Here is a 12,500-nt window from a genome sequence, read left to right as displayed (position 1 = left end):
TTAGGTCTGGTTAGCACTTTGATGAGAGACTGCCTAGGAATACCAGGTGCTTTAAAACAGGAAACAGATGATTCTTCTGCACAATCTGACTTTGCTGCAGCCTGGAATTGAACTACTGGTTTTCGTCTGGTCAGAGGAGAACTGACCCCCCAACTGAGCCTGGTTTCTCCCAAGGTTTTTTTCTCCATTCTGTCACCGATGGAGTTTCGGTTCCTTGCCGCTGTCGCCTCTGGCTTGCTTAGTTGGGGTCACTTCATCTACAGCGATATCATTGACTTGATTGCAAATAAAAACAGACACTATTTCAACTGAACAGAGATGACATAACTGAATTCAATGATGAACTGCCTTTAACTATCATTTTGCATTATTGAGACACTGTTTTCCAAATGAATGTTGTTCAGTGCTTTTGACGCAATGTATTTTGTTTAAAGCACTATATAAATAAAGGTGATTGATTGATTGGATTTAAGCTTTTGGGTTCTCTTTCCTACTTATATTAAAGTACTGGCGATTAGATTGGCTGTTCTTTAAATAGCCCTCTCTTTGCAGGCAGTCTTCGCTTACGGCCATACCAACCTGGCGATGCCCGATCTCGTCTGATCTCAGAAGCTAAGCAGGTTTGGGCCTGGTTAGTACTTGGATGGGAGACCGCCTGGGAATACCAGGTGCTGTAAACTTTTTGGACATTTTTCACTTAGTATATAATAATTTTGCCAAAAAATAGAGTCAATGCCCGATCTCTGAATATTAACAGGTTTGGGCCTGGTTAGTACATGGATGGGAGACTGCCTGGGAATACCAGGTGCTTTAATCTCTTTGGAAAATTTCACGAATTATATAATAATCTTTCATTAAAAAAAAAAAAAAAAAAAAAAGAGTCAATGCCCGATCTCTGAATCTTAGCAGGTTTAGGTCTGGTTAGCACTTTGATGAAAGACTGCCTAGGGAATACCAGGTTCTTTAAGCTTTTGGTTTCTTTCCTACTTATATAATGTACTGGCGATTAGATTGGCTGGTCTTTAAATAGCCCTCTCTTTGCAGCAGTCTTCGCTTACGGCCATACCAACCTGGCTATGCCCGATTCTCGTCTGATCTCGGAAGCTAAGCAGGTTTGGGGCCTGGGTTAGTACTTGGATGGGAGACCGCCTGGGAATACCAGGTGCTGTAAGCTTTTTGGACATTTTTTCACTTAGTATATAATAATTTTGCCAAAAAATAGAGTCAATGCCCATTCTTTGAATATTAGCAGGTTGGGCCTGGTTAGTACTTGGATGGAGACCGCCTGGGAATACCAGGTGCTGTAAGCTTTTTGGACATTTTTCACTTAGTATATAATAATTTTGCCAAAAAATAGAGTCAATGACCGATCTCTGAATAATTAGCAGGTTTGGGCCTGGTTAGTACATGGATGGGAGACTGCCTGGGAATACCAGGTGCTTTAATCTGTTTGGAAAATTTCACGAATTATATAATAATCTTTCATTAAAAAAAAAAAAAAATTGAGTCTATGCCCGATCTCTGAATCTTAGCAGGTTTAGGTCTGGTTAGCACTTTGATGAGAGACTGCCTAGGAATACCAGGTGCTTTAAACTTTGGGTTTTCTTTCCTACTTATATAATGTACTGGCGATTAGATTGGCTGGTCTTTAAATAGCCCTCTCTTTGCAGCAGCCTTCGCTTACGGCCATACCAACCTGGCTATGCCCGATCTCGTCTGATCTCGGAAGCTAAGCAGGTTTGGGCCTGGTTAGTACTTGGATGGGAGACCGCCTGGGAATACCAGGTGCTGTAAGCTTTTTGGACATTTTTCACTTAGTATATAATAATTTTGCCAAAAAATAGAGTCAATGCCCGATCTTTGAATATTAGCAGGTTTGGGCCTGGTTAGTACTTGGATGGGAGACCGCCTGGGAATACCAGGTGCTGTAAGCTTTTTGGACATTTTTCACTTAGTATATAATAATTTTGCCAAAAAATAGAGTCAATGCCCGATCTTTGAATATTAGCAGGTTTGGGCCTGGTTAGTACTTGGATGGGAGACCGCCTGGGAATACCAGGTGCTGTAAGCTTTTTGGACATTTTTCACTTAGTATATAATAATTTTGCCAAAAAATAGAGTCAATGCCCGATCTCTGAATCTTAGCAGGTTTAGGTCTGGTTAGCACTTTGATGAGAGACTGCCTGGGAATACCAGGTGCTTTAATCTCTTTGGAAAATTTCACGAATTATATAATAATCTTTCATTAAAAAAAAAAAAAAAAAAAAAAAAAAAAGTCAATGCCCGATCTCTGAATCTTAGCAGGTTTAGGTCTGGTTAGCACTTTGATGAGAGACTGCCTAGGAATACCAGGTGCTTTAAAACAGGAAACAGATGATTCTTCTGCACAATCTGACTTTGCTGCAGCCTGGAATTGAACTACTGGTTTTCGTCTGGTCAGAGGAGAACTGACCCCCCAACTGAGCCTGGTTTCTCCCAAGGTTTTTTCTCCATTCTGTCACCGATGGAGTTTCGGTTCCTTGCCGCTGTCGCCTCTGGCTTGCTTAGTTGGGGTCACTTCATCTACAGCGATATCATTGACTTGATTGCAAATAAAAACAGACACTATTTCAACTGAACAGAGATGACATAACTGAATTCAATGATGAACTGCCTTTAACTATCATTTTGCATTATTGAGACACTGTTTTCCAAATGAATGTTGTTCAGTGCTTTGACGCAATGTATTTTGTTTAAAGCACTATATAAATAAAGGTGATTGATTGATTGATTTAAGCTTTTGGGTTCTCTTTCCTACTTATATAAAGTACTGGCGATTAGATTGGCTGTTCTTTAAATAGCCCTCTCTTTGCAGCAGTCTTCGCTTACGGCCATACCAACCTGGCGATGCCCGATCTCGTCTGATCTCAGAAGCTAAGCAGGTTTGGGCCTGGTTAGTACTTGGATGGGAGACCGCCTGGGAATACCAGGTGCTGTAAACTTTTTGGACATTTTTCACTTAGTATATAATAATTTTGCCAAAAAAATAGAGTCAATGCCCGATCTCTGAATATTAACAGGTTTGGGCCTGGTTAGTACATGGATGGGAGACTGCCTGGGAATACCAGGTGCTTTAATCTCTTTGGAAAATTTCACGAATTATATAATAATCTTTCATTAAAAAAAAAAAAAAAAAAAAAAAAAAAAAGAGTCAATGCCCGATCTCTGAATATTAGCAGGTTTGGGCCTGGTTAGTACATGGATGGGAGACTTCCTGGGAATACCAGGTGCTGTAAGCTTTTTGGACATTTTTCACTTAGTATATAATAATTTTGCCAAAAAAATAGAGTCAATGCCCGATCTCTGAATCTTAGCAGGTTTAGGTCTGGTTAGCACTTTGATGAGAGACTGCCTGGGAATACCAGGTGCTTTAATCTCTTTGGAAAATTTCACGAATTATATAATAATCTTTCATTAAAAAAAAAAAAAAAAAAAAAAGAGTCAATGCCCGATCTCTGAATCTTAGCAGGTTTAGGTCTGGTTAGCACTTTGATGAGAGACTGCCTAGGAATACCAGGTGCTTTAAAACAGGAAACAGATGATTCTTCTGCACAATCTGACTTTGCTGCAGCCTGGAATTGAACTACTGGTTTTCGTCTGGTCAGAGGAGAACTGACCCCCCAACTGAGCCTGGTTTCTCCCAAGGTTTTTTTCTCCATTCTGTCACCGATGGAGTTTCGGTTCCTTGCCGCTGTCGCCTCTGGCTTGCTTAGTTGGGGTCACTTCATCTACAGCGATATCATTGACTTGATTGCAAATAAAAACAGACACTATTTCAACTGAACAGAGATGACATAACTGAATTCAATGATGAACTGCCTTTAACTATCATTTTGCATTATTGAGACACTGTTTTCCAAATGAATGTTGTTCAGTGCTTTGACGCAATGTATTTTGTTTAAAGCACTATATAAATAAAGGTGATTGATTGATTGATTTAAGCTTTTGGGTTTTCTTTCCTACTTATATAAAGTACTGGCGATTAGATTGGCTGTTCTTTAAATAGCCCTCTCTTTGCAGCAGTCTTCGCTTACGGCCATACCAACCTGGCGATGCCAGATCTCGTCTGATCTCAGAAGCTAAGCAGGTTTGGGCCTGGTTAGAACTTGGATGGGAGACCGCCTGGGAATACCGGGTGCTGTAAGCTTTTTGGACATTTTTCACTTAGTATATAATAATTTTGCCAAAAAATAGAGTCAATGCCCGATCTCTGAATCTTAGCAGGTTTAGGTCTGGTTAGCACTTTGATGAGAGACTGCCTGGGAATACCAGGTGCTTTAATCACTTTGGAAAATTTCACGAATTATATAATAATCTTTCATTAAAAAAAAAAAAAAAAAAAAAAGAGTCAATGCCCGATCTCTGAATCTTAGCAGGTTTAGGTCTGGTTAGCACTTTGATGAAAGACTGCCTAGGAATACCAGGTTCTTTAAGCTTTTGGGTTTTCTTTCCTACTTATATAATGTACTGGCGATTAGATTGGCTGGTCTTTAAATAGCCCTCTCTTTGCAGCAGTCTTCGCTTACGGCCATACCAACCTGGCTATGCCCGATCTCGTCTGATCTCGGAAGCTAAGCAGGTTTGGGCCTGGTTAGTACTTGGATGGGAGACCGCCTGGGAATACCAGGTGCTGTAAGCTTTTTGGACATTTTTCACTTAGTATATAATAATTTTGCCAAAAAATAGAGTCAATGCCCATTCTTTGAATATTAGCAGGTTTGGGCCTGGTTAGTACTTGGATGGGAGACCGCCTGGGAATACCAGGTGCTGTAAGCTTTTTGGACATTTTTCACTTAGTATATAATAATTTTGCCAAAAAATAGAGTCAATGACCGATCTCTGAATATTAGCAGGTTTGGGCCTGGTTAGTACATGGATGGGAGACTGCCTGGGAATACCAGGTGCTTTAATCTGTTTGGAAAATTTCACGAATTATATAATAATCTTTCATTAAAAAAAAAAAAAAATTGAGTCTATGCCCGATCTCTGAATCTTAGCAGGTTTAGGTCTGGTTAGCACTTTGATGAGAGACTGCCTAGGAATACCAGGTGCTTTAAACTTTTGGGTTTTCTTTCCTACTTATATAATGTACTGGCGATTAGATTGGCTGGTCTTTAAATAGCCCTCTCTTTGCAGCAGCCTTCGCTTACGGCCATACCAACCTGGCTATGCCCGATCTCGTCTGATCTCGGAAGCTAAGCAGGTTTGGGCCTGGTTAGTACTTGGATGGGAGACCGCCTGGGAATACCAGGTGCTGTAAGCTTTTTGGACATTTTTCACTTAGTATATAATAATTTTGCCAAAAAATAGAGTCAATGCCCGATCTTTGAATATTAGCAGGTTTGGGCCTGGTTAGTACTTGGATGGGAGACCGCCTGGGAATACCAGGTGCTGTAAGCTTTTTGGACATTTTTCACTTAGTATATAATAATTTTGCCAAAAAATAGAGTCAATGCCCGATCTTTGAATATTAGCAGGTTTGGGCCTGGTTAGTACTTGGATGGGAGACCGCCTGGGAATACCAGGTGCTGTAAGCTTTTTGGACATTTTTCACTTAGTATATAATAATTTTGCCAAAAAATAGAGTCAATGCCCGATCTCTGAATCTTAGCAGGTTTAGGTCTGGTTAGCACTTTGATGAGAGACTGCCTGGGAATACCAGGTGCTTTAATCTCTTTGGAAAATTTCACGAATTATATAATAATCTTTCATTAAAAAAAAAAAAAAAAAAAAAGAGTCAATGCCCGATCTCTGAATCTTAGCAGGTTTAGGTCTGGTTAGCACTTTGATGAGAGACTGCCTAGGAATACCAGGTGCTTTAAAACAGGAAACAGATGATTCTTCTGCACAATCTGACTTTGCTGCAGCCTGGAATTGAACTACTGGTTTTCGTCTGGTCAGAGGAGAACTGACCCCCCAACTGAGCCTGGTTTCTCCCAAGGTTTTTTTCTCCATTCTGTCACCGATGGAGTTTCGGTTCCTTGCCGCTGTCGCCTCTGGCTTGCTTAGTTGGGGTCACTTCATCTACAGCGATATCATTGACTTGATTGCAAATAAAAACAGACACTATTTCAACTGAACAGAGATGACATAACTGAATTCAATGATGAACTGCCTTTAACTATCATTTTGCATTATTGAGACACTGTTTTCCAAATGAATGTTGTTCAGTGCTTTGACGCAATGTATTTTGTTTAAAGCACTATATAAATAAAGGTGATTGATTGATTGATTTAAGCTTTTGGGTTCTCTTTCCTACTTATATAAAGTACTGGCGATTAGATTGGCTGTTCTTTAAATAGCCCTCTCTTTGCAGCAGTCTTCGCTTACGGCCATACCAACCTGGCGATGCCCGATCTCGTCTGATCTCAGAAGCTAAGCAGGTTTGGGCCTGGTTAGTACTTGGATGGGAGACCGCCTGGGAATACCAGGTGCTGTAAACTTTTTGGACATTTTTCACTTAGTATATAATAATTTTGCCAAAAAAATAGAGTCAATGCCCGATCTCTGAATATTAACAGGTTTGGGCCTGGTTAGTACATGGATGGGAGACTGCCTGGGAATACCAGGTGCTTTAATCTCTTTGGAAAATTTCACGAATTATATAATAATCTTTCATTAAAAAAAAAAAAAAAAAAAAAAGAGTCAATGCCCGATCTCTGAATCTTAGCAGGTTTAGGTCTGGTTAGCACTTTGATGAAAGACTGCCTAGGAATACCAGGTTCTTTAAGCTTTTGGGTTTTCTTTCCTACTTATATAATGTACTGGCGATTAGATTGGCTGGTCTTTAAATAGCCCTCTCTTTGCAGCAGTCTTCGCTTACGGCCATACCAACCTGGCTATGCCCCGATCTCGTCTGATCTCGGAAGCTAAGCAGGTTTGGGCCTGGTTAGTACTTGGATGGGAGACCGCCTGGGAATACCAGGTGCTGTAAGCTTTTTGGACATTTTTCACTTAGTATATAATAATTTTGCCAAAAAATAGAGTCAATGCCCATTCTTTGAATATTAGCAGGTTTGGGCCTGGTTAGTACTTGGATGGGAGACCGCCTGGGAATACCAGGTGCTGTAAGCTTTTTGGACATTTTTCACTTAGTATATAATAATTTTGCCAAAAAATAGAGTCAATGACCGATCTCTGAATATTAGCAGGTTTGGGCCTGGTTAGTACATGGATGGGAGACTGCCTGGGAATACCAGGTGCTTTAATCTGTTTGGAAAATTTCACGAATTATATAATAATCTTTCATTAAAAAAAAAAAAAAATTGAGTCTATGCCCGATCTCTGAATCTTAGCAGGTTTAGGTCTGGTTAGCACTTTGATGAGAGACTGCCTAGGAATACCAGGTGCTTTAAACTTTTGGGTTTTCTTTCCTACTTATATAATGTACTGGCGATTAGATTGGCTGGTCTTTAAATAGCCCTCTCTTTGCAGCAGCCTTCGCTTACGGCCATACCAACCTGGCTATGCCCGATCTCGTCTGATCTCGGAAGCTAAGCAGGTTTGGGCCTGGTTAGTACTTGGATGGGAGACCGCCTGGGAATACCAGGTGCTGTAAGCTTTTTGGACATTTTTCACTTAGTATATAATAATTTTGCCAAAAAATAGAGTCAATGCCCGATCTTTGAATATTAGCAGGTTTGGGCCTGGTTAGTACTTGGATGGGAGACCGCCTGGGAATACCAGGTGCTGTAAGCTTTTGGACATTTTTCACTTAGTATATAATAATTTTGCCAAAAAATAGAGTCAATGCCCGATCTTTGAATATTAGCAGGTTTGGGCCTGGTTAGTACTTGGATGGGAGACCGCCTGGGAATACCAGGTGCTGTAAGCTTTTTGGACATTTTTCACTTAGTATATAATAATTTTGCCAAAAAATAGAGTCAATGCCCGATCTCTGAATCTTAGCAGGTTTAGGTCTGGTTAGCACTTTGATGAGAGACTGCCTGGGAATACCAGGTGCTTTAATCTCTTTGGAAAATTTCACGAATTATATAATAATCTTTCATTAAAAAAAAAAAAAAAAAAAAAAAAAAAAGTCAATGCCCGATCTCTGAATCTTAGCAGGTTTAGGTCTGGTTAGCACTTTGATGAGAGACTGCCTAGGAATACCAGGTGCTTTAAAACAGGAAACAGATGATTCTTCTGCACAATCTGACTTTGCTGCAGCCTGGAATTGAACTACTGGTTTTCGTCTGGTCAGAGGAGAACTGACCCCCCAACTGAGCCTGGTTTCTCCCAAGGTTTTTTTCTCCATTCTGTCACCGATGGAGTTTCGGTTCCTTGCCGCTGTCGCCTCTGGCTTGCTTAGTTGGGGTCACTTCATCTACAGCGATATCATTGACTTGATTGCAAATAAAAACAGACACTATTTCAACTGAACAGAGATGACATAACTGAATTCAATGATGAACTGCCTTTAACTATCATTTTGCATTATTGAGACACTGTTTTCCAAATGAATGTTGTTCAGTGCTTTGACGCAATGTATTTTGTTTTAAAGCACTATATAAATAAAGGTGATTGATTGATTGATTTAAGCTTTTGGGTTCTCTTTCCTACTTATATAAAGTACTGGCGATTAGATTGGCTGTTCTTTAAATAGCCCTCTCTTTGCAGCAGTCTTCGCTTACGGCCATACCAACCTGGCGATGCCCGATCTCGTCTGATCTCAGAAGCTAAGCAGGTTTGGGCCTGGTTAGTACTTGGATGGGAGACCGCCTGGGAATACCAGGTGCTGTAAACTTTTTGGACATTTTTCACTTAGTATATAATAATTTTGCCAAAAAAATAGAGTCAATGCCCGATCTCTGAATATTAACAGGTTTGGGCCTGGTTAGTACATGGATGGGAGACTGCCTGGGAATACCAGGTGCTTTAATCTCTTTGGAAAATTTCACGAATTATATAATAATCTTTCATTAAAAAAAAAAAAAAAAAAAAAAAAAAAAAAAGAGTCAATGCCCGATCTCTGAATATTAGCAGGTTTGGGCCTGGTTAGTACATGGATGGGAGACTTCCTGGGAATACCAGGTGCTGTAAGCTTTTTGGACATTTTTCACTTAGTATATAATAATTTTGCCAAAAAATAGAGTCAATGCCCGATCTCTGAATCTTAGCAGGTTTAGGTCTGGTTAGCACTTTGATGAGAGACTGCCTGGGAATACCAGGTGCTTTAATCTCTTTGGAAAATTTCACGAATTATATAATAATCTTTCATTAAAAAAAAAAAAAAAAAAAAAAGAGTCAATGCCCGATCTCTGAATCTTAGCAGGTTTAGGTCTGGTTAGCACTTTGATGAGAGACTGCCTAGGAATACCAGGTGCTTTAAAACAGGAAACAGATGATTCTTCTGCACAATCTGACTTTGCTGCCAGCCTGGAATTGAACTACTGGTTTTCGTCTGGTCAGAGGAGAACTGACCCCCCAACTGAGCCTGGTTTCTCCCAAGGTTTTTTTCTCCATTCTGTCACCGATGGAGGTTTCGGTTCCTTGCCGCTGTCGCCTCTGGCTTGCTTAGTTGGGGTCACTTCATCTACAGCGATATCATTGACTATTTCACGAATTATATAATAATCTTTCATTAAAAAAAAAAAAAAAAAAAAAGAGTCAATGCCCGATCTCTGAATCTTTAGCAGGTTAGGGTCTGGTTTAGCACTTTGATGAGAGACTGCCTAGGAATACCAGGTGCTTTAAAACAGGAAACAGATGATTCTTCTGCACAATCTGAACTTTGCTGCAGCCTGGAATTGAACTACTGGTTTTCGTCTGGTCAGAGGAGAACTGACCCCCCCAACTGAGCCTGGTTTCTCCCAAGGTTTTTTTTCTCCATTCTGTCACCGATGGAGTTCGGTTCTTGCCGCTGTCGCCTCTGGCTTGCTAGTTTGGGGTCACTTCATCTACCAGCGATATCATTGACTTGATTGCAAATAAAACAGACACTATTTCAACTGAACAGAGATGACATAACTGAATTCAATGATGAACTGCCTTTAACTATCATTTTGCATTATTGAGACCACTGTTTTCCAAATGAATGTTGTTCAGTGCTTTGACGCAATGTATTTTGTTTAAAGCACTATATAAATAAAGGTGATTGATTGATTGATTTAAGCTTTTGGCGTTTTCTTTCCTACTTATATAAAGTACTGGCGATTAGATTGGCTGTTCTTTAAAATTAGCCCTCTCTTTGCAGCAGTCTTCGCTTACGGCCATACCAACCTGGCGATGCCCGATCTCGTCTGATCTCAGAAGCTAAGCAGGTTTGGGGCCTGGTTAGTACTTGGATGGGAGACCGCCTGGGAATACCAGGTGCTGTAAACTTTTTGGACATTTTTCACTTAGTATATAATAATTTTGCCAAAAAAATAGAGTCAATGCCCGATCTCTGAATATTAGCAGGTTTGGGCCTGTTACTACCATGGATGGGAGACTGCCTGGGAAATTACCAGGTGCTGTAAGCTTTTTGGACATTTTTCACTTAGTATATAATATTTTGCCAAAAAATAGAGTCAATGCCCGATCTCTGAATCTTAGCAGGTTTAGGTCTGGTTAGCACTTTGATGAGAGACTGCCTGGGAATACCAGGTGCTTTAATCTCTTTGGAAAATTTCACGAATTATATTAATAATCTTTCATTAAAAAAAAAAAAAAAAACAAAAGAGTCAATGCCCGATCTCTGAATCTTAGCAGGTTTAGGTCTGGTTAGCACTTTGATGAAAGACTGCCTAGGAATACCAGGTTCTTTAAGCTTTTGGGTTTTCTTTTCCTACTTATATAATGTACTGGGCGATTAGATTTGGCTGGTCTTTAAATAGCCCTCTCTTTGCAGCAGTCTTCGCTTACGGCCATACCAACCTGGCTATGCCCGATCTGTCTGATCTCGGAAGCTAAAGCAGGTTTGGGCCTGGTTAGTACTTGGATGGGAGACCGCCTGGGAATACCAGGTGCTGTAAGCTTTTTGGACATTTTTCACTTAGTATATAATAATTTGCCAAAAAATAGAGTCAATGCCCGATCTTTGAATATTAGCAGGTTTGGGCCTGGTTAGTACTTGGATGGGAGACCGCCTGGGAATACCAGGTGCTGTAAGCTTTTTTGGACATTTTTCCACTTAGTATATAATAATTTTGCCAAAAAATAGAGTCAATGACCGAATCTCTGAATATTAGCAGGTTTGGGCCTGGTTAGTACATGGATGGGAGACTGCCCTGGGAATACCAGGTGCTTTAATCTGTTTGGGAAAATTTCAACGAATTATATAAATAATCTTTCATTAAAAAAAAAAAAATTGAGTCTATGCCCGATCTCTGAATCTTTAGCAGGTTTAGGTCTGGTTAGCACTTTGATGAGAGACTGCCTAGGAATACCAGGTGCTTTAAACTTTTGGGTTTTCTTTCCTACTTATATAATGTACTGGCGATTAGATTGGCTGGTCTTTAAATAGCCCTCTCTTTGCAGCAGTCTTCGCTTACGGCCATACCAACCTGGCTATGCCCGATCTCGTCTGATCTCGGAAGCTAAGCAGGTTTGGGCCTGGTTAGTACTTGGATGGGAGACCGCCTGGAATACCAGGTGCTGTAAGCTTTTTGGACATTTTTCACTTAGTATATAATAATTTGCCAAAAAATAGAGTCAATGCCCGATCTTTGAATATTAGCAGGTTTGGCCTGGTTAGTACTTGGATGGAGACCGCCTGGGAATACCAGGTGCTGTAAGCTTTTTGGACATTTTTCACTTAGTATATAATAATTTTGCCAAAAAATAGAGTCAATGCCCGATCTTTGAATATTAGCAGGTTTGGCCTGGTTAGTACTTGGATGGGAGACCGCCTGGGAATACCAGGTGCTGTAAGCTTTTTGGACATTTTTCACTTAGTATATAATAATTTTGCCAAAAAATAGAGTCAATGCCCGATCTCTGAATCTTAGCAGGTTTAGGTCTGGTTAGCACTTTGATGAGAGACTGCCTGGGAATACCAGGTGCTTTAATCTCTTTGGAAAATTTCACGAATTATATAATAATCTTTCATTAAAAAAAAAAAAAAAAAAAAAAAAAAAGTCAATGCCGATCTCTGAATCTTAGCAGGTTTAGGTCTGGTTAGCACTTTGATGAGAGACTGCCTAGGAATACCAGGTGCTTTAAAACAGGAAACAGATGATTCTTCTGCACAATCTGACTTTGCTGCAGCCTGGAATTGAACTACTGGTTTTCGTCTGGTCAGAGGAGAACTGACCCCCAACTGAGCCTGGTTTCTCCCAAGGTTTTTTTCTCCATTCTGTCACCGATGGAGTTTCGGTTCCTTGCCGCTGTCGCCTCTGGCTTGCTTAGTTGGGGTCACTTCATCTACAGCGATATCATTGACTTGATTGCAAATAAAAACAGACACTATTTCAACTGAACAGAGATGACATAACTGAATTCAATGATGAACTGCCTTTAACTATCATTTTGCATTATTG

The 12,500-nt window shown here is 40.2% G+C and overlaps 14 non-coding genes across 14 annotated transcripts; all 14 read left to right on the top strand.

Moving 5' to 3' along the window:
• Positions 1-561: 561 nt before the first annotated feature.
• Positions 562-680, top strand: LOC113089419 (5S ribosomal RNA). The gene has a single exon (XR_003286493.1). It is a non-coding gene; the product is annotated as a 5S ribosomal RNA (ribosomal RNA).
• A 372-nt stretch (positions 681-1,052) lies between these two features.
• Positions 1,053-1,174, top strand: LOC113089430 (5S ribosomal RNA). Its single transcript, XR_003286503.1, has one exon. It is a non-coding gene; the product is annotated as a 5S ribosomal RNA (ribosomal RNA).
• Positions 1,175-1,678: 504 nt separating this feature from the next.
• Positions 1,679-1,797, top strand: LOC113089420 (5S ribosomal RNA). The gene has a single exon (XR_003286494.1). It is a non-coding gene; the product is annotated as a 5S ribosomal RNA (ribosomal RNA).
• A 1,065-nt stretch (positions 1,798-2,862) lies between these two features.
• On the top strand, positions 2,863-2,981 carry LOC113089418 (5S ribosomal RNA). Its single transcript, XR_003286492.1, has one exon. It is a non-coding gene; the product is annotated as a 5S ribosomal RNA (ribosomal RNA).
• Positions 2,982-4,067: 1,086 nt separating this feature from the next.
• Positions 4,068-4,186, top strand: LOC113089426 (5S ribosomal RNA). The gene has a single exon (XR_003286500.1). It is a non-coding gene; the product is annotated as a 5S ribosomal RNA (ribosomal RNA).
• A 373-nt stretch (positions 4,187-4,559) lies between these two features.
• LOC113089408 (5S ribosomal RNA) lies at positions 4,560-4,678 on the top strand. The gene has a single exon (XR_003286483.1). It is a non-coding gene; the product is annotated as a 5S ribosomal RNA (ribosomal RNA).
• Positions 4,679-5,183: 505 nt separating this feature from the next.
• On the top strand, positions 5,184-5,302 carry LOC113089397 (5S ribosomal RNA). Its single transcript, XR_003286472.1, has one exon. It is a non-coding gene; the product is annotated as a 5S ribosomal RNA (ribosomal RNA).
• A 1,061-nt stretch (positions 5,303-6,363) lies between these two features.
• On the top strand, positions 6,364-6,482 carry LOC113089417 (5S ribosomal RNA). Its single transcript, XR_003286491.1, has one exon. It is a non-coding gene; the product is annotated as a 5S ribosomal RNA (ribosomal RNA).
• Positions 6,483-6,856: 374 nt separating this feature from the next.
• On the top strand, positions 6,857-6,976 carry LOC113089402 (5S ribosomal RNA). The gene has a single exon (XR_003286477.1). It is a non-coding gene; the product is annotated as a 5S ribosomal RNA (ribosomal RNA).
• A 505-nt stretch (positions 6,977-7,481) lies between these two features.
• On the top strand, positions 7,482-7,600 carry LOC113089378 (5S ribosomal RNA). Its single transcript, XR_003286457.1, has one exon. It is a non-coding gene; the product is annotated as a 5S ribosomal RNA (ribosomal RNA).
• A 1,066-nt stretch (positions 7,601-8,666) lies between these two features.
• On the top strand, positions 8,667-8,785 carry LOC113089416 (5S ribosomal RNA). Its single transcript, XR_003286490.1, has one exon. It is a non-coding gene; the product is annotated as a 5S ribosomal RNA (ribosomal RNA).
• A 1,457-nt stretch (positions 8,786-10,242) lies between these two features.
• On the top strand, positions 10,243-10,362 carry LOC113089425 (5S ribosomal RNA). The gene has a single exon (XR_003286499.1). It is a non-coding gene; the product is annotated as a 5S ribosomal RNA (ribosomal RNA).
• Positions 10,363-10,878: 516 nt separating this feature from the next.
• LOC113089435 (5S ribosomal RNA) lies at positions 10,879-10,997 on the top strand. The gene has a single exon (XR_003286508.1). It is a non-coding gene; the product is annotated as a 5S ribosomal RNA (ribosomal RNA).
• A 510-nt stretch (positions 10,998-11,507) lies between these two features.
• On the top strand, positions 11,508-11,625 carry LOC113089410 (5S ribosomal RNA). Its single transcript, XR_003286485.1, has one exon. It is a non-coding gene; the product is annotated as a 5S ribosomal RNA (ribosomal RNA).
• The last annotated feature ends 875 nt before the right edge of the window (positions 11,626-12,500 follow it).

The sequence above is a fragment of the Carassius auratus genome, unplaced genomic scaffold (assembly GCF_003368295.1).
Source record: "Carassius auratus strain Wakin unplaced genomic scaffold, ASM336829v1 scaf_tig00049754, whole genome shotgun sequence".
Lineage (NCBI taxonomy): Eukaryota > Metazoa > Chordata > Actinopteri > Cypriniformes > Cyprinidae > Carassius > Carassius auratus.
This window is presented reverse-complemented; position numbering and strand designations above follow the sequence as displayed.